Consider the following 27,463-nt stretch of genomic DNA (forward strand, 5'->3'; position numbering starts at 1 on the left):
GTGCCATTTATGCAGTTGCGCAGCATTAAAAACAGAAAACACACAATATTACAGTAAAAACCCAACCCACCCTTCACCCTTCCCACTCCAGTCCGTTAAAACATATGACCCATGGCAAAGAATTTTAAAATCAATCCTGAAACGCGCAGGGAGCAAATGCAGTTATATGTTTACGAAAAAGAAGAAAAAAATGAACAGCAGGACACCAAACCACTGAGAACTGAACTGAGAGTGACTCCACCCGTAGAAAATGGTCAACTTCCTACTCCAACCAAATGAAGTCAATTTAGTCGCCATTTCTGTCTTCGTCAGTAAGCGGTGATTGGTTTGAGTTTCTATGGAAACCACTCCTACCAATCAGGAGAGTGCTTGTTCAAAGTTCACGCCCCCAGACCCTACGTGAAATCTGCCAGTCCATCTGTTTCGAATGCTGGACGTGACACCGCAAACCCCCATTAAGGCATGTGATTGGTCAGTTCATTGTTTGAACTACAGAAAAACTATATGGAAAAAAGAAGAATTATCTAGAAGATGTTCAAGAAAAAGGTATCCGAATGAGTAAAAGCCATTTATTTCTTTTATGAGTTTATTGCCTTTTGGCTTCTTGGGGCCAGCGGGTACTTCCTGTTTTGAACGCCAAGGGGGAGGGGCTCGCGCGGTCCAGTCCTTTAACCTTTTTTATGGCCGTGTCACACAGCCAGTATGAACATTTTGCACATATTGCACAGTGGAAAATTGGTCATATGTGAATATACGTGAAAAAAGTGAGACAAATTGTGGTTTGTATATGAAATTTTCACAGATGTATACGCGGAACGTTCATGGAAAACCACAAATTTGTGCATCTCACGAAAAACACGTACAATTGCATAAGATTTATGTAATAATTGCGTATAAATACGTAAAATATGCATAAACTGCTTAATTCTCACCAGATTAACAATTTTGAAGAGCTCAAAACCAAATTCACGTAAAGATCCGTCGGCCAAAACCCTCAACGGACATCAGCGCACATCGAAGAATGACAAACGCAAAAAAAAAACATTTAGAAATTATTTTCACACATGGGTCACGAAAGGCCGAAATTTTATACGTGGAAAATGTGCAAAAACTACGTAGTGGCTGTGTCACAAGACGAGTTTTCATGGACATACGTTTTTCATAGGTTCCAGTGTCAATAAGACTATTGTTCACAATAAAATAAAAAAACAGATTTAAAATGTCTGTAGATATTGTTAGTCCAGTTCCCATTTACAGTCAATGGACCGTGGACTAGCTACAAGGGCAACATTAGCTTTACACTCAATGGTACAAATATTTATACATACAAAAAAAACGGATACTCAAATAAATTATTCAAATTTTAATCACGTGATATACTTTTTGAGTGCAGGATAATTTCTTGAAGTCCCTTGAGGCTCATTAAAAAATCTTGGGAATGCTTAACATTGAAAAGTTATTTTTCTGGTTAATTTTTGGGCAAAATATTTTGGAGCAGGTTCTTCAGAAAAAGGAAGTGATTTAGTATTGACTATTATTATATCAACATGAGGTCAATCATTGTACTAGATTTAACTGAAATAACAGAAAAAGGGTCTTAATTGTGCACGGTGTCCTTAAACAAATTCAAAGTAGTTAGAAAAAGGGAGTGAACATGGGAAAGAGTAACCAAACTTCTGGTTTTCCTTCAGTGCATTTGTTATTATTGGTGCTTTAATGTGTTGTTTGTCAGATATCAAATGACTCCTATAGCTAGCATCCCTGCATGCAAAGCACGCCTGGTTACACGAGCCATTTGCCTCAAACATGCAAAGTTTGTACTCAGTTGGGTCGGATAAACTTCCGTCCAGCCACAAGTGAAATCAGTGTTTGTTAGGACCCAGACCGAGTCTGCTCCCTGTAGAAGAGGGACCCACAGAGGTGGTTCTGGGTTTGAAGGGAAAATCAAACCTGGTGGAACTGGATTAGCCAGTTTGGGGAGGCCTAGATTTGTTCTTTTTTAACTTGAAACGAAAAACCAAACAAAAAACGAAAAAAACTGTTCTTTGACGGTTTCCAGCGATGCACATTCTGAAAACGATCATTTTGGAACATTTTCCAGAGTTTAGTTCATCTAAGCCAAACAAAGCACTGAAGACAAGAGCTGCTCTCTGCTTGACTTTAATCAGCTCATGCTCTTCAAGCCAGATCGCGGTAAATTACAGTTTATAAAAGCTGCGTGCCAGTCGTAAATCATTCACTGTTGCAAAAGACCCCCGACAAAGGAACGGTTAACGCCGTTTATCACCGTTCTTTCAGCTGCTGGAAGGTGGGAGGCAATCCAGGCAGCCTCGCAGGCAGCCAGCAGGTGTTGAGTCAGAGCAGCAAAAACAGATGTGGAGCCGTCAGTTTTCACCTCATCCACGTCTGCAAGGATTAAAAACCGGGAAGAGCCGACTCTGTCTTCTTTAAAAGCGAATTCTTCCAAAAGCAGATGTTTTTCAGTTGGCCTTTCATCAGGGTGGTCTCTGCTGCAACCGTGTCTCGGCTAAAAGTTGCGTTTCTGCGGCTGCTGGTGTCTTCAAGTTTCTCTCAGGTAATTTATAGTCCTGCAGACGTCCAAGCAGAATGCATGAACTCTGCAGGATTCCAGTCCAAAGCCACACGCTCATGCAGCAAGTGTTTCTAAGGCGTAAATGGGGAGATTTTCCACCTCAAACGCTCAGAAACTATTTTTTAAAGCCTTTATTTCCTGTCTAACCATAAATAATTATAGATATAGACAAGCTTGTGGAGAGCTCCCTGCTTGGAGATGACAGCTGCATTGAAACCATGTGTTTTCACTCTTTGCTTTGACCTAGGGAGGTCTCCCAAAATCCCTCGCACAATCCCCAAGCGGCTGCCACCAAGCGTAGAATCAACAGCTCGCTTGGCGGCCAGCTTCAAACCAGATTTTCTACTTCCAGTGCCAAGCTGCTGCCATATCCCATTTCTCATCAGACCTTTATGAACCTAATGTGGGAATCCATTATGACGCTCGCACTCTTTGCAGCTTCACTGCGCTCTTTCTTCGCCCCTATCGGCTGTCATGGATCCACGGCTCATGCCTCCGGGGCCCCCAGCTTTGGTTCTGAGTCTGTGCTGGCCCGGCCCCGGGTCATCCTCCGCTTTAGTCCCGTTCACCCTTGTCAAACGACATTCTCGTAGTGTCAGCGCGCAAAATAAGAGACAGTAGGTTCAATGTAATGTGCCGCAGATGAAATAAAAGAAGTTTTGTTGAATGGCCACACTTGATTTTTGAAGGTTTTGAATAGATGTGCTTGTGCTGCTGCGGCTTGACCTCTCTGTGCCCAATTTGGAACAATCCCGCTTGTGTTTTGCAACTTGCCGAGCGCTCATATGCTTCCTTTGCTTTAGCTAAAGAGTTTCACCACTGTACGAAAATGTACCCAGGAACAGTAAATCTAACTGCTGCTGTATGTGTCTAGTCTTTGTCTTCTTCTCACACAGACTTAGCCTCCGTGAACTTTTCACCCCAGCTGCCACCAGAAGGCTGTCGTGCTAAATTATACCTGTGTTGGTTTTTGGCAGCCTCTCCCATCAATTGACAGGCAGGCGGTAAGTTCAGAGATACAGATTAACTTGCTGTTCAAAGTTTTTCCTTCCATACTTCATCAGATTACAGCTCAAGGCTTCGGAAAAGCTGAACAAAAAAAAAACGCCCCTGAACATCTGGTAAGGCACTGGTTGTATAAATGAATTTGGACTTTAACTTGAATCCATCTTTAATGTGTTTACGATGTCAAACTGAAAGCAGGTTGAGACTTCTGTTTCTGCTCCAGAGTCGTCTTCAAAGTTTTAATTATGGGTCAAAAAGCCGCTGTGAGGTTCAACTCGACAGAAAACGCTTTTCCCACATGTTGAAAAGCTTTGACAAGTCAAGACATATTTTGCTGATTTATTAGAAAAAAGATAACGTTACTGCAGAAAGCACAAGAGTGTTTTATGACAGGATTATTCAGCTAAGGTAGTCTTCACTTGATTAAACCTCAGTCACATGCACTCACTTGTCCGGGAGGTTGACCTTTATAGTAGCTGTGGGATTTTGGGTTGTCCAGGTCCATGGAGGGTCATAGACAGTAGCGGCACATCTCTAGGCGTGTGTTTTGCAGGTCTTCGTGGTTTGTACGGCCACCTTTAGGGATCTTCTGTAAAAGGAAAGTACCATTGTCGTGCATTGGGTAAGTTTATGGTGAAATATTTGTAAGGCTAAAGGTACAGGTACTTACTACAGGCACAGGTGATGATGTCGTAGGGGGTCCTTATGCAACACTCTAGTCGTTAGCTAAGTTCAAGCACTGACCCGCTACTGACTTCACGTGAAAACATCACCCGCCAAAATTTAGTGACACCTTTAGCGCCTTTGTAAAAGTCACCACTGATCATGGGTCCCCATATGTTGTTGGAGGGGCCAGCAGCTTCTTTCTGTCTTTCTTTCTTTCTTTCTTTCTTGGCTGGCTGGCTGGCTGGCTGGACTAAACATTGACTGTATCTCAGACCTGGACTGAGTGACGTCACCCATAGAAAATGCTTTACTTCCAGCTCCAACCAAATGAAGTCTATTCAGCTGCCATTTAATCATGATACGGACACCGCCATGTTGGAGCTAGATGACGTCAGTAAGCATTCATTGGTCCAAGTCGGTCTCTTTCATCGTTTCTATGGCAACCACTCTCCCCAATTGGGAGTGAGCTTGTTAGAAATCCACACCCCTACCACTTGAAAGCGGACTATGGAAAACCTGTCAATCAAAATTTTTTGAACATCAGATGTGGGGGCCAGGAGGCACCACCTACTTTTTTTTAGGCATATGATTAGTCAGTTTATAACTTGAATTACTTGGAATAAAGATAAGATATAGTGAACACATTTGAATTAGAAAGATGTTAAATAAAGGTATCAGAGCAAGAATGGTTATTCTGACAACAAAATGACTAAATGACAGCTGTTCATTTCTCTATAAAAGGTTAATGGAATTCTGGTTTGCTGGAAGCAGCAGGCACTTTCTGTTTGGCACGTCAGGGGGAGGAGTCACTCAGTCCAGTTCACATATACAGTCAAAACGCACTATGTTCAATAAAGGTGTCCAAGCAACCGCTTCAATGAAAAGGCTATGTAAACACACGTCTGCACTCGTTTTGGACTTCTGTGTTTAAAACTCTCGCGTCATGCTTTTAAATTAAGTTTTTGGGCTTTTTGTACAAAAAGTTTGGTGAAAAGTTAAACCAGTTGGACTTTGACCCATCTTTGGATTTTGTCGTGACGTTTGGGGATGGTCCTTTTCAAAACACGGAAGTGTCAACTGCAAGTCCGTAGATAATAGTAAGCCGAATTCTGGTATTAAGGAAATATCTGTTCCCGATGTCCTAAAAATAATTTCGTCCCTCAAAAGCTCCAAAGCTAGAGATACAGATAAAACAAACCAGTCCTGCAGACATTGATGATAACGTTGTTTTTCTTGGGATCTTTAGACTTTATTGTAAATAACCTTTGTAAATATCTTTATCACTAATATTGTGCGTTTGTATTGTGTCCTAACCTTTTATCCTGCCTTAGGACAACGGATGAAATACAGCTCCTGCGCTCCTGGCATATTTATGTTGAAGCAGCTGCTGAAACATTGATTAATATGCACTGTCCTGATTTGAATAAATAAACTAACTAAACTGGTTGAAAATCTGTGACCTGTGTGAACACCCTTTAGTACAAGCCCATTCAAAAAGCTGTTCCAGCGTTCCTGAAGGTGCCACACATGCCCAGTGTGAACGTAGCCTCAGATGTAATCAGCTGCTCCCATGTCCATGCTGTTGTTTGTCAAATGTAAAGACTGGTGAGACCAGACCACAGTGGGAATCCAAACAAAGACACTTTTAGTCATTTTACTCAAAGGTGGAAACAGTGACAATTTACCATCAGCTGTCAGACCTGCAGCTTTTAAAGCAGAGAACAGGTTTTTCTCTAAATGAACCAAAATACCAGTTATATACGTGTTATACGTAGGTTTGCCAAAGGTATTTCTGATTTTTTTCTGACTTCAAGAACAGTTCCTTCGTATCTGCATTTGTTTCTCTATCCTGATGTTTGTGTATTTTTTTGGACTCGCATCCAAACAAACTCAAACACTCGACAACAGATTCTGCGCCCTCGAGCATTTCCAAACACTTATAGAAAATAAGATCCAGGTGGGCCCAAAAGAATTCTTTTTCTCCCGTTGCTCTGAGCAGGAGCCTCTGGGGAATTGACGAGGTGAAAACAAGGCCGCACGCACAAGCTCAAGACAAAAGTGAAAAAAACAGTGACCTTTGACTGTGTTTGCGGTCTACACCCAGGCGTGAACCTCCAGCCTGAGGGCATGCTGGGAGTTAAACCAGGGGGACGGGGTCATTCAGAAGCAGCGAGGTGAGAAAGAGTTGAAAGAGAGACACCTATGGGATTCCTTCAGCTGTGCCGCATGGACCGGCCTTATGAATCATTTTTAGTCTGTGATTAAGCGGCTTCTGTTTGGACTGAGATGTGAGTGACTACATTGATTTTTCAGAGAAAATGTTAAAAAACAAACACATTTGGGTTTAATTTGGACCACTTTTAAAACTTTGTCTTGGCCCTCCAGGAGTGTCATGTGGACCATTCGTGGTGCACAGGGTCAGGAGTTGGGCTTAACTTTGGTCTGTGAGGATCTGTGAGGGTCAGGTATCTCCTGTGGGCATGGAGAACATACTTAACCCTTGTGCTATCTTAGATGACCCCACCCTTACATTGACGTGTTCTCCCTACCATGACAAAGGTGGATAAAGGTGGAAAGATTTCATGTAATCCATGGACACCAGTGAAGATCACAAACCATTGAAGAAAAAAGGTTCAGCGCACTGTCTAGTGGGTCTAGATGACCCAACTCCCAACGTTAAAGTGCCTAGGATAGCACAAGGGTTAAGACGATGACATGAGGTCAAAAGTGGACCAAAGATACAGATGCAGGCCACATTTAAGCTACTAGTATTTGCTAACTGGGGAAAACTGGTAAACGATGGCATGGATGGGTCCCAGAGAAATGAAGCAAGTGCATAATTTGTTAAAGCGGGGGCAGCGGTGGGCTGGAATGGCTCCTGAAAAACGAAGACTTACAGTAACAGATATCACACTCAATCAGTTGTATAACGTTTACATAACGTATACGGCGCACATATCACGTTCCAATTACGTAATTGACGCACCAATTTTGGGTCAGATCATTTACGTGGTTTATTCGTTCTTCTTCTGTGGTTTTACTGTGGGTCATTGTGATAAATCATGTGAAATTTTCACGTAAAGAACCACAACCTTTCTCACTTTTCCACGTATGATCAATTTTCAACCCTGCGATATGCAGAAAAGGTACAAAGTGGCTGTGTGGCTCGACCTTAAAATCAACATATTAGGTTCCTTATTTCATAGCTTTTCGTCCACATTTAGAACATTTCCATTCGGTTGGGCCGATTTTTGCTCAATTTTCCACCTTTTTTATGCTGTATGTTGGTTTCTGTTGTGAACACAGGCGTCTGAAGTCCAGTCCAGCTTTTTCCTGGCCCTGCAGACTCTTTGTGCATGAGATGAGTCAATACACAGACCGAACACGGTCCACGCTGCACACCTCTATAAATCCAATTTATGACAGATTAGAGAGAGCAATGGCTTTTCCACCGCTTTCCCCATAAATACAGCTACACGCTCACATGGTTTATGCCTCTCCCTCCTCACAAGATGGAACGGGTGAGCTGATGTTTATAGATGTCATGGACGCGCAGTGAAAATGTCTCCCACTGGCTGGACTTCAAAGCATTGATAAAAGAAAGCTGCTCGGCGATAAAAAAAAAGGCCAAACAGCTGTGTGTGATGGGATTCTGCTTTGTTCCTCGCAGAATTTGCGGGGGCAAAAAAAGCAAAACTTTGAGGAGAATTTGCTGCTGAATGATGGTGAAGTTCCCACGATGGTTTTTTTAGGAGTACATATTTAAAACGTTTTGGGAAATGTAAAGACATGGCACAAAGCCCTCCTCGCCTTTGGAGCCAGAAAACAGGTCGGAAAAGGGGGGGCCATCAGATTTGACGTAGGCGTTTTCTCCTGACAGCTGTAATTCTCCAGCCTACGGAATTTCATCAACAGCAGTTGCGTTTAAGCTGTGCCGCAGGGCAGCAGCCCTTTTAAGTCTCCCTCCTCTGACAGGTAGATTTATTAGTCCTGAAATTTGTACAGATCAGGCGTCACTCATGGCAGCCTGTCAGCATGTCAGATGGGCCTTCTGGCTTTTTTCAACAACAAAAAAAAACTTCACCCGTCTCCTCCTCTTTTTTTTTTTTTTCGAGCTTCAACCACTTTAAATATTTGAGGAACAGGAAACAAAAAAAGCATTCGTTTGTCTTTTTTCAAATGGTAGATTAACATCCAAGATGAGCGATGCTGTCAGGAAAACAGACAGTCGGGCTGATAAGGAAGAAAACTGAAGGCTGCCTAAAAACGATTCATCAAGCACAGCAGAGCAGAGGGGAGGCCGCTGTCAGTCATCTGCTTTCTCAGCTCGTTTTGGTCCACAGTGAAAAGCTGAACAGCTACTCAGCACACGCTAAAAGGGACACCGACTGGCTTGAGGGGTTCCGTTTTTTTCAGAAAACGGGGCATATTTGACAGTTTTATTGATCTCAACACTGAGTTAGACCCTTGATTCACGCAGAGGAATCATTTTCCCGGGATAAATGATGAAGTTCTGAGTAGGATGTTGATGTGGAAAAAAAACAGGGGAGTTCCAGGATGAAAGCACCGCAGTGGGAGGTTGGACTGCTGCAACAAGGACTTTTACTTCACTTACTTCCACTGAAGCTGGAGTTCAGAAATCTACGTCACTGAAAGTCCTGAAAACATGAGAGCCAAGTTGTGATTGTAACCAGAGATGTTTCAGCTTCTGGTTGTGCAAATGAAGAAAATTGATGATCATATTCATCCAGCTGCATGCTGAGAGTGCTCTGTGTGTGGATGGGGTCTACGTCCAGACCCATGAATCTTTGTCAGGTCAGAAACAAGCTTTCTGAAAGGTTTTAATGATGAGCAGAAGCTTTTGAATTTAGACCAACTTCAGTAGCTTCAGATATGACAGCCGTAGCTTATAACCCTTGTGCTATCTTGTGGGGTCCAGATGACCCCACTCCCACCGTTAACTTGCCTCCTGCAAGGAGGCTGTTAGTGCTGTTCACGTGATAAGTGTTCTCCTCGTTTATGAGGAACTTAGACAGAGTGTAGTTTGTATGGACATCCCACAGACACAAACGCATCAAGCGCGCGGTCAAAAGGGGCCAGTACTCACTAATGATACTAATGATACTATCAAAGCTTCATCAGTACATCAGAGGTGCGTGCAGCTTACATTTTCCTTACAAATACTTTGCGATACAATTACCAAAGGGCAACAGTGATAGGTTAGATTTTCACAATGTCCCTTAAAGTGGCCGTACGAACCTCAAGGGAACTGCAAGACGTTCCTGTGCTCCTCCCAACGTCACTTCATGGGCTCGACAACCCACAAACCTAAAGAACCCGTCTGGTTCAGAGCAGTCCCACATGTTCAACTGTGAATCTTGGGTTCTGAATATTTCCACAGGTTCAACTATAGATCTTTAGTTCCAATAAGTTCCACAGATTCAAATGTAAATCTTTTGTTCTAAACAGTTTCAATTATTCTACTGCAATGTTCTGCAGTTCCACCGATTATACTGCAGATCTTGAGTTCTAAACAGTTCAACAGATTCTACTAAAGGTTGGGTTCTGAAGATTTCCACAGATTCTACTGCAGATCTTTGATTCTGAACAGTTCCACAGATTCAAGACCTGTTCATCAAAAGAAATTTGGGTTTTTTCTGAAGATTTCCATAGATTTTACTGTAGATCTCAGGTTCTGAAGCGTTCCAAAGGTTGTACTGTAGATCTTTGGTTCTAAATAGTTCCCTCTGATTTTAGTGGGGATCTTTGGTTCTTAACAGTTCCATGTAAATAGTTCCCAATATTCAACTGCAGACCTTGGGTTCTAAGCAGTTCCACAGATTCTACTGTAGATCGTGGGTCACTAACAGTTCAACAGATTCTACTTAAGGTTGGGTTCTGAAAATGTCCACAGATTCTATTGTAGATCTTTGGTTCAGAACATTTTTGTAGATTCTACTGCAGATCTTTGGTTCTAAACAGTTCAACAGATTCTTCTGTAGATGGTTGTTCAGTCACAGTTCCACAGATTCAAGACAGTGTTCATTAAAAACCCAAGACTAAAGGTCTTGGGTTCTGAAGATTTTCATAGATTCTGTTATAGATCTTAGGTACTGAAGAGTTCCAAAGGTTCTACTGTAGATCTTTGGTTCAGAACATTTTTGTAGATTCTACTGCAGATCTTTGGTTCTAAACAGTTCAACAGATTCTTCTGTAGATGGTTGTTCAGTCACAGTTCCACAGATTCAAGACAGTGTTCATTAAAAACCCAAGACTAAAGGTCTTGGGTTCTGAAGATTTTCATAGATTCTGTTATAGATCTTAGGTACTGAAGAGTTCCAAAGGTTCTACTGTAGATCTTTGGTTCTGAAGAGTTCCACAGATCCAACTGTAGATCTTTAGTTCTGTTCATTAACTTGAGCTTTTTTTATTAAAAAAACAACTGTAGGAACCCTTTAAGAAAACACCTTTCTTTCCTGCTACTCTAGGTACTTTCATGTCATTTCTTTTAAACGGCGTTTCATTTAAAAACTTGTGTTATCCGCTGCAATGATGTGTGTAACAAACTCCGACTGTGTGGGGGGGGGGGGGGGGGGGGGGGAGTATTCCTTCGAGGCAAAAACATTTACTTGAACTGCCTTTAAAATCCAAACCATCAACTGTGTCGTTTGCTGATTCAGTCTGTAAAACATTTGCATTCCCCCCAAAACACCCTGTCATATTATCAGCAGAATTATGGCATGTGTTCAGCGTTGAGAGGGAGGAAAAAGCAGGGACAAAAAAGCAACAGTTAGAAAAATGAAAGAGTCAGGTTGAGCAAGAGAAAAAGCACTCTGGGGTCTGTCTTTTAGTTCCACATCTGGCCCTGATATTTCAGAGTTAATTAGTCATGCAGGGGTTGTGTGTAGATAAATCTATCATCCCGCGCCACACAAACCATTTGAGAAATGAAAGGAAGTGAGGAGATATACACAGTCCGGGCTCCTTCATAAATCACCGGCCCAGATTAAAAACAGACACTGGCGTGATGGGAGCGAGGGATCGGGACGGGGCTGGTTCTGGACTCCTTCACACAAAACCACACTTCCATGCATGCGCTCACTGTAAAGGATATACTGTCCTGCGGTCACGCTTGCTTTGCTGCAGATGTGAGGAGATGATCGTCGCTGAGAAAAAACGTTTTTTTTAAATGAAGTATTCTGGTTTACCTGCAGTGTGTCGTTAAAAATGACTTGATTGTATTTTATTGGACTCCAGCTAAATTATCCCAGAGTTCAATAACAGATTTGTAAAAAAGAAAAACGGTTTTACTTTTTACACATGAAACTTTAAGCTATAATTGTATTATAATTATTGGGTGTCTAATCCAAGAATGTCAGGTTAACTGTATAAATAAAGCTTGCTCAAACTGTTTGAGGCTGCGAATGTTTGACATAGTTTCCCATTTCCTTCATTAGCAAGCTGCTTAGCACTGATTGGGTAAACTTCACTTACTTGTTTTTTAAAGAAACTGTAAACTGGAAGTTAAAGGTATTCATTTTTTATCGCTCTGGAACTCCCATGCTCTGTAGACTCAGTGTTTTCTTTTAAAAAGCTGCAACGTATCTTTTTAAACTGCTCTTTCATAATAATTTTTATATTCTGTGTTTTACTGGGAAGCACTTTGTGATTTTTATCTTGAAAGGTGCTCTAAAAATAATAATAATTATTATTATTATTATTATTTATCCGAAAAAATTGCACAGACCTTTTTAATTTCAATGAATGGGGCCAAGTTGGGCTCTACAAAGAAACTTTATCCTGATTTCATGCGATCCTGTTGCGTCTTCATGTTGAAGGTCCAGTTTTATCACAACACAAATGTTAGATCTTTGGTGCGTGTTTTTTTTTTGTTTTTTTTTGCGTGTTCATCTTTAACCTCCTGTCCTCGTCTCTCAGCTCCCTCCTGTTGTTCCTTTCCTCCCACTCCTTCCTCTGCTGAGTGAGCCTCGTAGGGACGGCGAGCAGACGCTGCCATAAGTTTATGAACCATCTGCAGACCCACAGTGGAAACCGCCGTCAGAAACGCTGAATAGGAGCTGAGGCGGCTCGAGTGCAACTTTGAGAAAGTTTTTCAAACGTCCTTGGACCGGTTGCATAATTAAAGGCTAGAAACTCAGCTCGTTTGACTAATAGCGCCATTAGATGCAAAAACAAAGCAGAAGGAATGTGATTCATTACTTTAATTTGAAGTCTACCAAATTTGTGTCTTTAATCTCAGCGCATGTCTGAGTCAGAGTGGCCGGGCTCGCTGGCTACCAGTGTTTTCATGTTGTTCCTCCGAGGTCAGTTTCTGCGGCGCGGCTAAACAAATATGCGGCGTGCCAGCCCAGATCTGCAGCAGTTCATAACCCACTGGGTAATTACAACCCTGACATCAACAAACACTAAAGCTTTTTTATCAAGGATGGCAAAGCAAAAATAATATTTGGGCCTGAATGATGAGAAATCCGGCGCTCTTTTTTTCTGTGAAGATAAATTGTAGCATTCAGATGTGATTGCTTTACGTTAGTGTTGGTTGCTCTACTGTTACGTCCTTCGTTTGAACCAAGTTTATCCACTAAACCTCTGACTTTTTCATTTGATTTCCTGGTTTACACAATGAAAACAAACTCTACAACAACGTGCAGTATTTCAGTTTTTGTTTATATTTATAAAGGACTGTCGAAAAGATCCAGTAAACCTCGGTTAGCTTTGTTTAGGTCTTCTGTAAAACGTGATTTTTGTCTACAAAAAGATGTTTAAAGGTTTTGTTCAGGGCTTAGATTTATCATCACACAGTAACAATAGTGCTTAGTATGCAGAATGTGCAGACAGTCAGTGAAAGAAAATGAAAATAAAACTATTAAGACTAAAGAAGTTAAAGAAACTGTTGTGTTTCATGGATTTATTGCATTTTTTCCATTTGAAAATTGGTGTTTTTCCAACTAAATTGCCAGCATGTCCAGAGTTCATGATTATTTTTTAATATTTTGTTGATTCTTCATATATTAAACAGACATCAAATGTTTTCTATGGTTTCAGCTTTAATATATTTCTCATTTGGTGCCCGTTTTTCAAATAAACTATTAACTTGAAACCTAAATTTGTTCTTGTTTTTATATATATATCTTGTTTTTCTGGGTTTGACAAACATCCCAAAAGTAATAAACGACTTTTGTAATAAACCAAATGGATTCAAACTCCTCATGTTTCAATTCAATTCAAAACATTTCTAAAAACATTCCTAAATATTTAAAAGAAAAATATGTCCTATATATTCAGAATAAGAATATATTCTGACCCAGTCTGTACCAGTCAGACCTTTCTGGTCACCTGGAGCAATGAGATATATAGGTTAGAGTCGCTACGCTATCTTGTTGAGTGTGTAGAGTTAGACGCCATGTCGAGATGCCGGCTCACTGCTGTGCTAAAAAGCAGAGCTTGAGAGGCAAGGATGTGACTTTTCACCCAAAAATTATTACTGTCAGCTAATAAAGGAGAACTTATGGAAGATTTGAGTGAGTTTAGTGAACATTTAGGCGGATCTTGTACTCAATGTCAATCTTAGCGTTGGACTTTGCACTATTTCCATATTTTCTGGCAGGACCACCGATCTTTTTTGTTTTTTGGAGGATGGCGGGCTGAACTGAAGCATAAGCAGAGGGGAAAAAAAACGTCATTTATTTGGAGCAGAAAGCACATCGAAAAACCACAAGTTGGGCTCACCCGTAGTGTCAATAATATGCGACGCGGAGGGGACCCTTCTCGTGTGCCCATATATGATGAGTTAAAGGAGTCAGAACATGTTGGCTACAGAGACCGGCTTAAGGATGACGTCATGAAACGGGCGCCCCCACAATGAACGAAAGGCGGTGCCTCAGAAATGGAGTCATCTAACTTCTGGGTTGAAAAAGAGCTGCGAAAATGCCAAAGGTGATATAGAAACATATATATGGATGTAGTTTACTCCAGCATGATATCAGCCCTTTAAGACACTTTAAATTCCTTTGAACTTTGTTTAAATGTGTATTTTAAGGATTTATGTAAAGCACTTAGAATTGTCCCCTCTTATAAACCTACATTGCCTCCATCATTTTAAAGGAGATCAAATATTTTGTGGTGAAACGTTCAAACAGCAAATGTAAAAATCAGACGGCTGAACTCTGAATCACCTTTGCTTTTAATTTTAGAGCGCTTTGGGATTTATAGGTTTAAAGAATTACGGCAGGGTGAGGGTTGGGTTGAGGGTGAAGGTTAGAGAAGGGGCAAGGTCAGAGGTCAAGGCAGGGAAAGTGCTGAGTGTTAACAGGAACATGTGCGTTACAGACTGGCAGCAAATGATAGATTTAGGAGTTCAAGAGTTGGTGGAAATGATTAGTATAAATAAAAAAGGTAAAACTAAAGTAAAAGTACTTAGCCAAAAAACAATTTTTTTTATTAGATTTTGGAAAAACTCTGACGAGGTTTTCTTTAAGGTCCACAGCCTGACCACGCCACGTTTTTCTGTTCCAGTGTCCTACAGGACCAGAGCGGACATGTAAGGCGGCCGATAGCCATCTGACCAGGAAACACTAAATCACAGATGAAACAGCATGGAGGAAAGTGTAAATCACGCGTTACAAAGAGCGCGGTGAAGGCGCAGCAACGCCATTCTGCCATGAGATCGTCCCTCGTTCGCCGCCTTCAAAGCCCGCTCAGGCAGGAAGCAGTCATTCCCATTTCCTGCCTGCGCCGCCCGCGGGGACAACGGCACAACTGAGGTGTGAAGGAAAATCCAGCGTTTTTCATGCTTTGATTTATTCTTCTTGCCAAGGACACGCGATTGTGTTGAGACTTCGCTCACGACTGTTTCTGTGAGCTGATGAAAAGAGATTACAATGTCACAGGAATCACATTTGTATGAAGGTGAACTCTGGCCATGATCAAGCTGTTGTCGTGGAAACACTGATGATGGGTTTGTTGGTGTCATGGTTGGTTTGCTTGAAACTCGAACAATGAAGACAAAAGTCTTTAAATACTTTCTCATCTGTGGCTCTCAAAAAAAGATCCTTTTAAGCCCTAAGAACACGCCATGAAAGAACTGTTCAAATGAAAAACAAACAGTTAATGTGAAAAACATGACATGCAATGAGTGTGTTAACCATGAAAGTTTTAGGTGTTAACATTTAGCTATACTTCCATAAAAATACAAAATGATGACTTTTATTTTGTTAAATACCAATCTCTGCCAAATAACTCACTGCTAGTGCTAATTATACAACTGATTATGGCATTACTATACTAATTATATAAATAGGATATTAAAAATACACATAAATGACATAAATTTAAGTCATATGTAAATGGCCGACGAAGTGTGTGTTATTACTTTTTAACGCACGCCATGGAAGCCTGAAACGTCCGACGCGAAGTTTTAAGCATTTAATTCCTGTTTTTTTTTTCCGATTTGGATCCCTTTTCTAACAAAAAGCGGACTATTTGTTCGCCGCATCACGTAGCAAATAGTCCTTGTCGCGCCGCATCACCGCTGCAGTCAAGATTCGGCGATATATATATGCTGATCTTTCCGATGGGTTGAATAAAGCATCAGTTCAGGGAGAAAGTTCACATCTTACCGCTTGTTTTTGTCCAGTTGATGAAGCTAAAGGTTGTTTTAAAGAAGCGGGCGCAGTGATACGAAACATTTAAGCTAGGTGACCGGAACTTCTTTTTTTACTGTGCGGTTATCAGGTTTTAATGCACACCTAGCAGCCAATCAGAATCGAGTATTCACCCGGACCATGGTATAAAATAATGTAATATCAATTTTGTATTAAACTAATACTTATCACAGACTGTATACCTGGGTTTAATAAAACAGTACTGTGGCTTTGTGGTAGTGTTCGCCTTAAAACTGGGAGGTCGTTGGTTAAAATCCCACAATCAGGTCATGCCCAAGCCTCCCTGTTTGACGCTCAGCATTAGGGGTTGGATCGGGGGGGTTGAACCACTTCCTCAGGGGAAAGGTCAAATTCAGACATCCATTCCACAGCAATTTTCACTTCAACTTGGAGCGGTAACATGCTAGCTGCGAGCTTTTTAAGCTAACATCGAGGACGTGCTAATGATTTTTTAACCTAGCCTCTTTAAGTCAGTGTCATAAAGTGTAGAATGTGTCCTAGGAGTCTGCAGCAGCGGTTAAATAACTTCTTCCCTTTTAATGCGGCTCCTTTGGATGTTCAGTTATCAGACTGAAACGTAAAGGCTTAAATCAGAACATTATGTCTTCCAGTGGAAGACTTTAAACTTGGAATTGGAACAATTTACCCGTCAGAAGACATTGCCGTGATCAGCTTCTTCCACAAGTGTAACCAGCTTTTGGAACCGTTTATTTGTCCATTTGAAATGATTATTTAACAGATACAGCATCAGCATCAGCTTTACGTTGAACCTGCCGTCCCACTGTGTCAGCGTAGCAGGCATCGTGGGGATCTGCTGAGGCGCCACGCTGTGTTTATGACTGCGATGATGACAACAACGTCTGATTTGTCATGCTGCCAGGATGCCGTTTGTGACTGTGAACCTCATTAGCCCTGGATCACCAGACTTGTTAGCAGCAACACTGTCTGCGATAATTTACAACCCTTTCATCTTGAGAGAATGTGTTTCTTGTAGAGTGTAATGGAAGCAATCCATTCTGCCTGTCAGCGCCTGGAAAACACTTTGTTTTCAGGAGAAATAGTTTGGGTGGAAGATGCTCATTGGGGTGATGATGGAGGAAGAGTGGCAGGAAACTCTGCCGTCGGCGTGTCCGGTGCATTCCAGTTTGGAAAAAATTCATGGAATGAAGAACTGGTTGAGTCCAAACATGACAAATCACTTAAAGAGAAAATAATACAGCCATGACTGAAAAGCTGCAAAAACATCTGTAAATGATCCAAACTTTTTTTATAGTCTCTCAGAGTGAAGACAGAAGACCATGTGGAAACTGTCAGGATACTTAGATCACACCTGAGTACTTTGTCCAAAAACAAACAAATTGCATCAAAAATGTTAGGTTTGATAATCCAAAAACACTTCACCCATTCTATGACATCCAGTAAAAGCCTTGAATTTCTAGAGATCTATAAAACTCTAACTTTTGCTAATAATCACTAAAAACCAAAGGAAGTTTGTATCAAAAAATCTTGAAAACTCTTTAAAACACAACATTTGAATTTCAGGAACATTGCCATTGATAGTAAAAGTATATGATTTCATCAAAAACCTGAGATTAATGTTTCTATTATAAAAGAAAGTACCATAAACACATGCTGTTCTTCTACAACACAAGACGAACCCTAGACAAATCTAAATTTAACTCAACATTAAATGATTTACTTTTTGCAAATGATGGAAACCTGCAATAAACAGCCTCTTGGATCATGCCCCTCCTTTAGTTTTAGCTATCACTGTTATTCATAATTCCACAGCGATATGATATTTCATCGGAATTTCATTTTAAGCATTTTCAGCTGCTTAGTTTTCCATTCGTTAGAACCAAAGTGCACCAAATGCAACAATCCATCTCTTCAGCATGTCTGCTCACCCCCTCCTCCACCACCTTCATCAACCCACTCTTCCTCATTTCTCTTCTTCTGCATCTTCTCCAGCCCCCACAGTGCCCACAATAAATCCTGGGACAGCAGCGCTTTAATGGATAATTAATTGATGCCGCTGCAGCACTGTAATAAGACAATAAATTACGACAGGGACCGGGCTGCTGTGTCAGTGTGTGCTGCTAATGGCCCTTCAGAGTCGGGGCAGGAGGCTAATAAATTAGACAGGTATTAACTGTTGTGTGCTAAGTAGCCTTCAACCACGGGAGAAAAGCAGGGTGAAGAGAGCAAGAGGAGATGCCTCCGTTTTAAAGAGTAGTTTGCCGTTTTGGATATTGAATCGATTTTTAGCAAGTGCAAAGAAGGATGGATGGATGCCTGGATAAATTTATGGTTGGATGGTGGATAAATGGATGGAGGATGAATGAATGAATGAATAGATGGGTAGATCATTAGATGAATCGGTGGATAAACTGATGGAGATAGATAGATAGATGGATGGATGGATGGATGGATGGATGGATGGATGGATGGATGGATGGATGGATGGATGGATGGATGGATGGATGGATGGATGGATGAACGGCTGATGAACGATGGATAAACTGATGGATGGATGGATAAACTGATGGATGGATGGATGGATGGATGGATGGATGGTTAGATAGATAGATAGATAGATAGATAGATAGATAGATAGATAGATAGATAGATAGATAGATAGATAGATAGATAGATAGATAGATAGATAGATAGATAGATAGATAGATAGATAGATAGATAGATAGATAGATAGATAGATAGATAGATAGATAGATAGATAGATAGATAGATAGATAGATAGATAGATAGGTCGGACGTCCGTCGGACGGACGGACGGATGGAGACGGACGGATGGACGGACGGACGGATGGATGGATGGAAGGATGTTTCAGAGAACGTTCTAATGCGGTATACACAGGGATTTTCCCAAACATGACTTTCTTTTCTTCACATGACACGAATGCTGCATTCAACCCTCTTTCCCAGATGAGCAGAACAAAAACACTGAGGAGAACCACAAAAAGCACATCCTTCATGCAAGCAGATTTGTCAACACGTACAATGACTAGAAACATGGTTCCCTAATATCCTGTAAATCTATAGCAACAGTTTCCTCTGATGTGGCTGTAAAACATTCCTTTTTGCTCAAACTGGAACAAATCATAGCAACAAGCCTTCCAAGATTACTCTTTTAACCAACCTGTCAAAGTATTTCATCTTAAAGTACTTTTACATTTCATTAATATAGACACGATTGGACAATAGACGGCTTTACGATTTTATCTTACTGTATGGAAACTATAGTCACACATTTAGACACACTGGAATTTTTGACATCAAATTTGAGGATTGTGTTGCCTCCCAAAGAGGAAACGCACAGATTAGTAAACAAAGACAACACATTCCGCTTGGAAATATGGAATTTGAGCAGAGAGTTGCTAATCTCATTTTCACGGTTGTCTGATTAAGGAGAGGGAAGGATGGGGATAAGCATCCATGTGCAGAGTGTGTAAAATGTACCTTAAACTATATTTGCTTATTAGATTAAAAAATACTAATAGAGAAAAAAAATGTAGCCAAAACAGTTGCAGACACCAGACGACAGTGGGAAAAGAAAAATGTCTTTTCAGTCACGCTGTTCCAATTAAAAAGGCTACAAATCTCTCCTCTCCCACCGCTAGGCCTAACGAGCCTGAGCAGTGGCAGTTATGTAGATAAAAACTCTTTCTGATTGATTCCAATTGCCCATTGAAATTTGTTTCACTCCACCTTATTGATCGCACCCGCTGGTTGAAAACTGCTAATTAATAATGATAATAAAAGTGCCACAGCTCATTAAAATCAGCCACACGAGGCTGCATTCCGGTCCCGTTCATGTCCCGCACTGCTTTGCTTTTTGTCTGCCCTCTTCTCACACCACAAGTTCTGTTTGTGCAGCGTTTCACTCCTTTGAAAATGCCCTCTTTCAGCAGCAGCCGTGACATCTAAAATGTTGCATGAACCGATTTTAACTGCACACTTGCTGTGAGATTTCTTGCTATCGCTGCAAATTGAAAGTGATACTGGCAGATTAATGTCCTCCCCCTCCCGCTCCCTCTACCCTAATGATAATGTGTTTGCTCTTCTCTGCTCACAATCACTCTTGTGAAGTTTAGATTTTTGTCTGATTGGCATTTCACACACGCATGACTGTCACTTAAAGCACACTCCGAACTTGTAGGGTTTCTTCAGGACAGGGATGCTTGGTCTGGAGCAGAGATTGTTTCACCATACATCTGATTTAAAGGTTATTTGAAGTTTGAGGTGGATGAAGAATGTAAACACTGGTTTTTGTGTTGTCCAGGCCCGTGGAGGATCACAGAGGGGAGTGGCCACATCTTAAAGGGATGGCAGGAGTGTCTTACAGTCTCTTGAGGCTCGTACAGACACCTTAAGGGACGTCATGAAAATGGAACGCACCATTGTTGTGTGTGTGTGGTAAGTTTTTTGTGAAGTACATACTTTACATAGTATTTAATTTTATTTAATTCAGTGGGGCAAAAAGGTATTTAGTCAGCCACTATTGGTGCAAGTTCTTCCACTTAAAATGTAATTTTCATCATAGGTAATTTTCATCTCAACTACTGATTTTTAAAAGAATTTATCTGTAAATTATGGTGAAAAATAAGTAGTAATACCAAAACTTCAAATCAATACTTGGTTATGTATCAATTTGTTGGCAATGACAGCAGTCAAACATTTCCTGTAAGTCTTCAAAGGTTTCCACAAACTGTTGCTGGTATTTTGGCCCATTCTTCCATGCAGATCTCCTCTAAAGCAGTGATGTTTTGGGACTGTCGCTGGGAAACACGGACTTTGAACCCCCCCCCAAAGATTTTCTATGGAGCAGAGAGCTGGAGACTGGTTAGGGCATTCCAGAACCTTGAAATGCTTCTTATAAAGCTACTCCTTCGTAACCCAGGCAGTGTGTTTAGGATTGTTCTCATGCTGAAAGACCCAGTCATGTTTCATTTTCAATGCCTTTGCTGATGGAAGGAGGATTTCACTCAAAAACCTGACGATACATGGCCCCATTCATTCTTTCCTTGACACTGATCAGTCGTCCTGGTCCCTTTACTGAGTAAACAGCCCCACAGCATGACACTTCCACTCCCATGCTTTACAGTAGGGTTGGTGTGTTTTGGATCCAACTCAATATTCTTTCTCCTCCAAACATGACAAGCAGAGTTCTTACTAAAAAGTTCTATTTTGGTTTCATCCTCCTCTAGATCATCCAAATCTAGAAACCATTGGACAGGCCTGCACGTGTATTGGCTTTTGCAGGGGGACACGTCTGGACTTGCAGGATCTCAGTCCCTGGTGGTGTAGTGTGTTACTGATGGTAGCCTTGGTTACTTTGGTCCCAGCTCTTTGCAGGTCACTAGGTCCTCCGTGTGGTTCTGGGATTTTTGCTCAGCGTTCTTGTGATCATGTTGACCCCACGGGGTGAGATCTTGTGTGGAGGCCCAGATGGAGGGAGATGATCAGTGGTCGTGTCTGCTTTCCATATCCTAATATTTGATGTCTTCACATGAAGTTGCTTGCCTATTGCAGATCAGACTTCCCAGCCTGGTGCAGGTCAACAATTTGGTTTCTGGTGTCCTTAGACAGCTCTTTGGTATTGAGCATAGTGGAGTTTGGAGTGTGACTGTTTGAGGTTGTGAACAGGTGTCTTTAATGTAGATAACCAGTTCAAACAGGTGTCATCAATACAGGTAGCGAGTGGAGGACTGAGGATCCTCTTACAGAAGAAGTTAAAGCTTTGCGAGATGTAGATTTGTAGATGACCAAATACCAATTTTCAACCATAATTTGTAAATAACTTCATTAAAAATCAGACAGTGTGATCTTCTGGATTTTTTTTCTCATTTTGTCTCTCTTAGTTGAGTTGAAAATTACAGGCTTCTCTCATCTATTGTTTTTCAACCAGTCGGTAAATATTCACTCATGTCTTCTTTAGATTCCCCTTTGTTAAAAAATCATTTCAAACCTAAAAGTAAATATGGTAAAACACTGAAACATTCCTGGTTTGTTCAAATTATCATGCTATAGCTAGTAATTACATATATTTCAGTATAAACTGATGGTTTGATTCCATCTGTCATGTTTTGGTAACTCTCTAGATTCCACCGCTCCTCCATGACCCCGTTTGTTCCTGCCACCAGGGGGGTTTCTGAGGATAAACATTCATCATTCTGATGGCCTTCTTTAGGTGATGGAATTTTGGCTGCCATTAAAAACAAAAAGCTTCTCTGTTGCAGGTTTCCTGGCCTTCAGAATCCCTGCGTGACGTACATCCTGCACTCCGGCCACAGCGGAAGTGCAGACGGCGATCCCCTTTCAGTTGTCTCTTTGTTTCAGGACATCAGTGAAACGACCGAGGGAGGTGAAGGTGGACGAGGGCATCTGGGGTGGTGTGGCAGCGGCGGCGCAGCCCAGAGTGTGGACGGTGATAAAGCTGTTGGGCTGGGTCATAAGCAGCGCCACTCTGCAGAGAAATAGAGCCCTCCATATATTACGGGCGGACATAACTGACACCGCCAAAGACGGAGCACCCACTGCAGAGCTTTCGCAGCCTGGGACCTGAAACATTCCACCATATTTTTTCGCCAGCTGTCAGGTCGTCTAATAAAGCAGAGCACGATGGAGGGACGGAGCCGAAGCTGTGGGTGGATGAAGTATCTAGCACCGATGTAATATGGCTTATAAATCTAATTTAATTACCCTGTGTGGGGACGGGCTGAAGAAGCCATGACTGGATTTATTGTGTCTTAACTTGGCATCTTAACGACTTTGTGCTTTTAATATCATTACCTTGTAATTTATTCCTTTTTGTGCTCGTGCATTCACACTGTGTAATCGCAGCAGCCCAGCACCTACGGTGCAGTCATAATCTTTTTAAGCAGGCAGCTTTACAGATCATAGGACACCTGAGCAGTGACAGCAATTGATCCATAAACTCCCACTTTGCCCCGTCCCGGGGTGTCCTCAGCGGTGCCATCAGGGTGACAAAGCTCGAAGCGGCCTCATTGGGGGCCTGCATGATATTTTAGCTCCATCCATTGTGTTTTTATATCCATTCACCAAAGACGCTTAAAAGATATGCAACCTGTGAGGCCTAATATTGAGTTGAAAGCTAAAAAATAACCTCCACCAGTTAATATGGGTGTTATGCCGACCACGATAGGAGTTTAAATGAAACAAATGGTAAAATAAAAGAGCAAACATGGTATCATCACCAAGACAGATGATCAATGGAGGCATAAAGCTGGAAAACGACAAGAGCCCAAACAAAGAGTTTGGAGGCAGAAACCAAAATGTAGGATGTGACCTTTCTGATGTGGAGGAACATGTTTTAGTTGGGCGACTGTTCGATTATTCAGTATTGTTATTTTGTTTTATTTGTTTTTTTGTTTTGTTTGGGGGGGGGTCCCACTTTTCTTGACGATGTACCACACAGACGCTTAAATTAAAATTATTTAAAGGTCTTCATATCTTTAGATTGGCAAAAAACCAACACATTAAACTGTTCTCGTGGACATTTTTTATGACAGTCTTATTACAAAAAAGCTGAATTTGCAATGAGTTTTCCTAAAAGTTGCAATAAAACTTTTTCAACATTAATTTTCATCAAATGGCTTTAGTGTAGATTTTAAGGCAGGTGTTTATTGAATTGTCATTTTATGTAACCCCACACATGCCAGCAGACTTTATATGAAACATTTGGTTATTTTTCGCGCATAACTCATGGTTGAAAAGATCTTGTGAGTTGTCGAATTTGTTTGTGCTCCAACAAAACATGACAGAGGATATTTACTAACTGTTGTAACTGACTGTTCAGTGTGTTCTTTTGTTGTGTAATATAGTTACAATAGCAGAGTTAAGCCTCGTTTCCACTGAGCAGAACGGTCTGGTCAGGCTTAGTATGGTCCAGGTAGCTCAGGCGAGTGTTTCCACTCAAAGCTGGACCATCACAACGCATGCAGAGTGTAGACCGATCGTGAAGCTTTGTGTCGTAGAAGTGCGGCTACAGCAAAAGCAAAGTTATCAACAGCAACGGAGGCCCTCCTGCAGCTCATTTTTCCCCGCTTGGCATGGTATTTCATGTGTGCAGAGTATTTCATGTTGTTTGGTGCCTTTTTGGCCCTGTTTTTCTCTGTTAATGACCTCACACCAATCAAAAGGTTTCGTGTGACAACAGCAGCTCTGCCCTAACTGCTTCATTCCATTACGGACCTACAACCACGGTGCCCCAAAAATGGTTCAGTTTGGTCTTAATGGAAATGCTCAAAATAACAGATAGTATCGGACCGTTCAGGGGAAACTGGGCTTTACAAATACTTTTGCGTTAACCCAGTGGACCTTAGGTAAGGCAGTGGGTTGTGATAAGACGGTGGCACTGATGCCAAACAGGTCTGAGATTCGTTATTCTATGCACTTCTTCTGATACGAGAAACTGCAAGACTTCAACGATAATCTTCAGTTGTTTTTTTCGTTGTGAAAGACTTTATTAGCCGTGTCAGCACAAGGAAGTGAGGATGTTAACCTTTTAATGTAAGACGGCGACGGCAAAGTAACACACAGTCCTTTGAACTACCTTCAACCATTTATGTAATTGCTTCCAGCAGATACTGACACGGTTCAACATGCAACACTGTACTTTAGTGCAAAGCTGCTGGTCTCTGACAGAATCAGCTAGTATACATTAATTGCGTAAACACTTCACTAAAGTGTTGCATATCAGCGCAAAGCTGTTTTTCTCCACTTCAGAATCCGCTGGAAGTACGTACATTGTATCAGTGTTGAAGGGTAATTCAAAGAAAGTCTACACTGGAGCCAGCGTGCCGGCGTTAAAGGGTTAAGCATGTATGACTAGTGACATACATGACCAAGCCTCTAAATTTGAGTGGTTGATACAGTTTGATGAGTTCAACCTTTTTCGAAATAAGAGCGACTGACCAACATTGTGGTGACTGGACGAAGTTGCAGATGTTTAGAAACAGCTGCAGGAATTGATTGAGTTTGCGTGAATTGGTGCGATCACAACATTGCGAAATCCTGGAGCATCTTGTTTATAGATTATACGGACATGAGCCCTTCCTACAATGCAGGACTTTCTCTAGCATGATGCAGCAGACTCACAGAGGTCACAGCCCTTAAGACCCTTCATCCAGAAGTACGTGCAAGGCGTACGGCAGACGTTATACCACAACATTCTGGTTTGATGAAGTTCTACACTTTGAGATGGTCATTTGAAACCTCAGAACATTTCTTTTTCTGTTGCAGAGGTTTGGCTGTGATTTGGATCCCAGTGACCTGCATTTGACCAGGCTTCCCCCCTCAGACTTCACATTTGCCTCTTAGTTACTCTGATACACAGAGGAACCCTGGGACGGCAAGCTAGCGTCAGCCTTCCATCATCGTGTTTGACAGATGGTATGTGGAGTTTCAGCTCCAATGTTATATTACCAAACATAGCAGTGGTCATTACGCTCAACCAACTCCACTTTGGTCTCCACAGGACGTTGCTCAAGACATCTCATAAGAAGTCCAGTTGGAGTTTTTCTGAACCGCATTTCTGAGACTGTTTCGTGACAACCCATTGGTAATTGTTGAGTCGTCTTTTAATTTAACTTTCAATAAACTAACCACCTGAAGTCTGTAGAATCTGAAAAATACTGGAAAAATCCTAAAAGTTTCCTATTGTAAAAATGCTTTTTTCCCCCCACGTCTTTCTATGTAACATTTATTCATTACAGCCATTTGGTTTATTACTGCTAACATCTTTCTTCTGCTAACATGTTTTTAGGCTCCAGAGCCTAAAATTGACTACATTTCTGATTTTAAAAGTCTTGCTTCCATGTTTATGATCAGTTCAATAAAAAAAAGAAAGATTAGCCAGATTTTTTTAAATCTTTTAGAGGTATTAAAAAACCACATGGGTTTATTCATTTGGGTTTTAAGTTTGGGTATTGGTATTTCAGATATTCTACATTAAAGTCGTGTCAAACAGCCACTATGTACGTTTTGTGTATATTGCACAGTTGAAAATTGGTTATAACATGGAAAAAAATAGAAAAATGTATCACACAGGCACAACGTTAAAACCACGCAAAGAACGCATAAATCAATGTAAAAAGCCAAATCTGGCCAAAAATGTGCGCGTCTATTACATCACTTTAACATGATATATGCGCCTTATGCGCGATATAAAAGTTATATATGTGAAAAGTCTGTTAGACATATGTGAAACGGTCGCGGACAGCCACAAATCGGTGTATGCAAAAATCTTGCAAATCTAGAAAAGTCACGCACAATTGCAAAAGAATTACGTAATAATTGCGTATAAACTGTGCTGAAAATACGCATCGTATTTTACTTAAAATATGCGAATAAACTCAAAACCAAACTCACGTAAAGACCCGTCGGCCGAAACAATCGATGGACATCTGCACACATCGCCAAATGACGAACGAACGCAAGAAACATTTATGATTTACGTAAATCACACATGGATCACAAGATAAAGTGGTTGTGTGGCACAGCATTTAGGCTTTTAAACACACATGCACAAAATATGGATCAAAAAGAAACCATTTTTGCACAAGTCTGTACCTTTCAAAGTAAAAGTCTTGGGCTGAAACATTACATTTTTTATCAGAAATGCCAACATAATGGCTTTCCAAACACTAATGGCCATTCTGATAGTTGTAACATTGTCTTAGTCGAGCCTGGTTTATGTGTGCCTGATTTAACTGGTATTGTGAGTCCTTGCTCCGCATTACTGTTCAGTGGTAATAAAACAGATTTATTCCAATTAATGGAATAGTCTGATATAGAAGAGAATTCATTAATGATTGTTGCCGTTTCATTTACAGAATGTATATTACTTAAAAACAGTAATATGTCATCTGCATAGAGACTAATTTTATGATGGCTGTGTTTGGTTTTAATTCCTTTAATACTCTCATTCTGTCTTATTGCTGCAGCTAGAGGCTCGATAAATATTGCAAAAAGAGAGGGGGAGAGCGGGCAACCCTGTCTAGTTCCTCTTCCAAGAAAAAACCTGTTGGAAGTCTGTTTATTAGTTCTAACTGATGCATTGGGGTTGTGATATAATATTTTGATCCAATTGATGAATGATTCTCCAAACCCAAACTTATGGAGGGCAGCAATGAAGAACTTCCAATTTACTCTATCAAAGGCTTTTTCAGCATCCAGTGATAGTATAGTCATTTCTGGTTTTTGATGGTGGCAAAGTCTATTATGTTAACGAGTCTGCGGACATTGTCATCCGAGTGTCTGCCTTTGATGAATCCAGTTTGATCAAAGTCAATTATGTGAGGAGTGACTTTTTCTATTCTCTGTGCTAGTGCTTTGCAGATAATTTTAACATCTGCATTAATTAAAGAAATGGGGCGATAGCTTGAAGGACTCGTGGGGTCTTTGTCTGGTTTTAGAAGAAGGATAATGTTGGCAGAGTTCATGTTAGGTGGTAGAGATTGGCTTTCATTGATAA

General features: G+C 41.0%; 1 long non-coding RNA gene across 1 annotated transcript in view; it reads left to right on the forward strand.

Moving 5' to 3' along the window:
• Positions 1–25,841, forward strand: part of LOC144996476 (uncharacterized) — a 37,451-nt gene extending 11,610 nt beyond the window's left edge. The window contains exons 2-5 of the long non-coding RNA XR_013659420.1: positions 14,798–15,045; positions 20,249–20,382; positions 22,206–25,380; positions 25,466–25,841. This is a non-coding gene — a long non-coding RNA (uncharacterized LOC144996476). The remainder of the gene's footprint in view (positions 1–14,797; positions 15,046–20,248; positions 20,383–22,205; positions 25,381–25,465) is intronic.
• The last annotated feature ends 1,622 nt before the right edge of the window (positions 25,842–27,463 follow it).

The sequence above is a fragment of the Oryzias latipes genome, chromosome 12, assembly GCF_053564925.1.
Source record: "Oryzias latipes strain Hd-rR chromosome 12, Olatipes_Hd-rR_3.1".
NCBI classification, from domain to species: Eukaryota; Metazoa; Chordata; class Actinopteri; order Beloniformes; family Adrianichthyidae; genus Oryzias; species Oryzias latipes.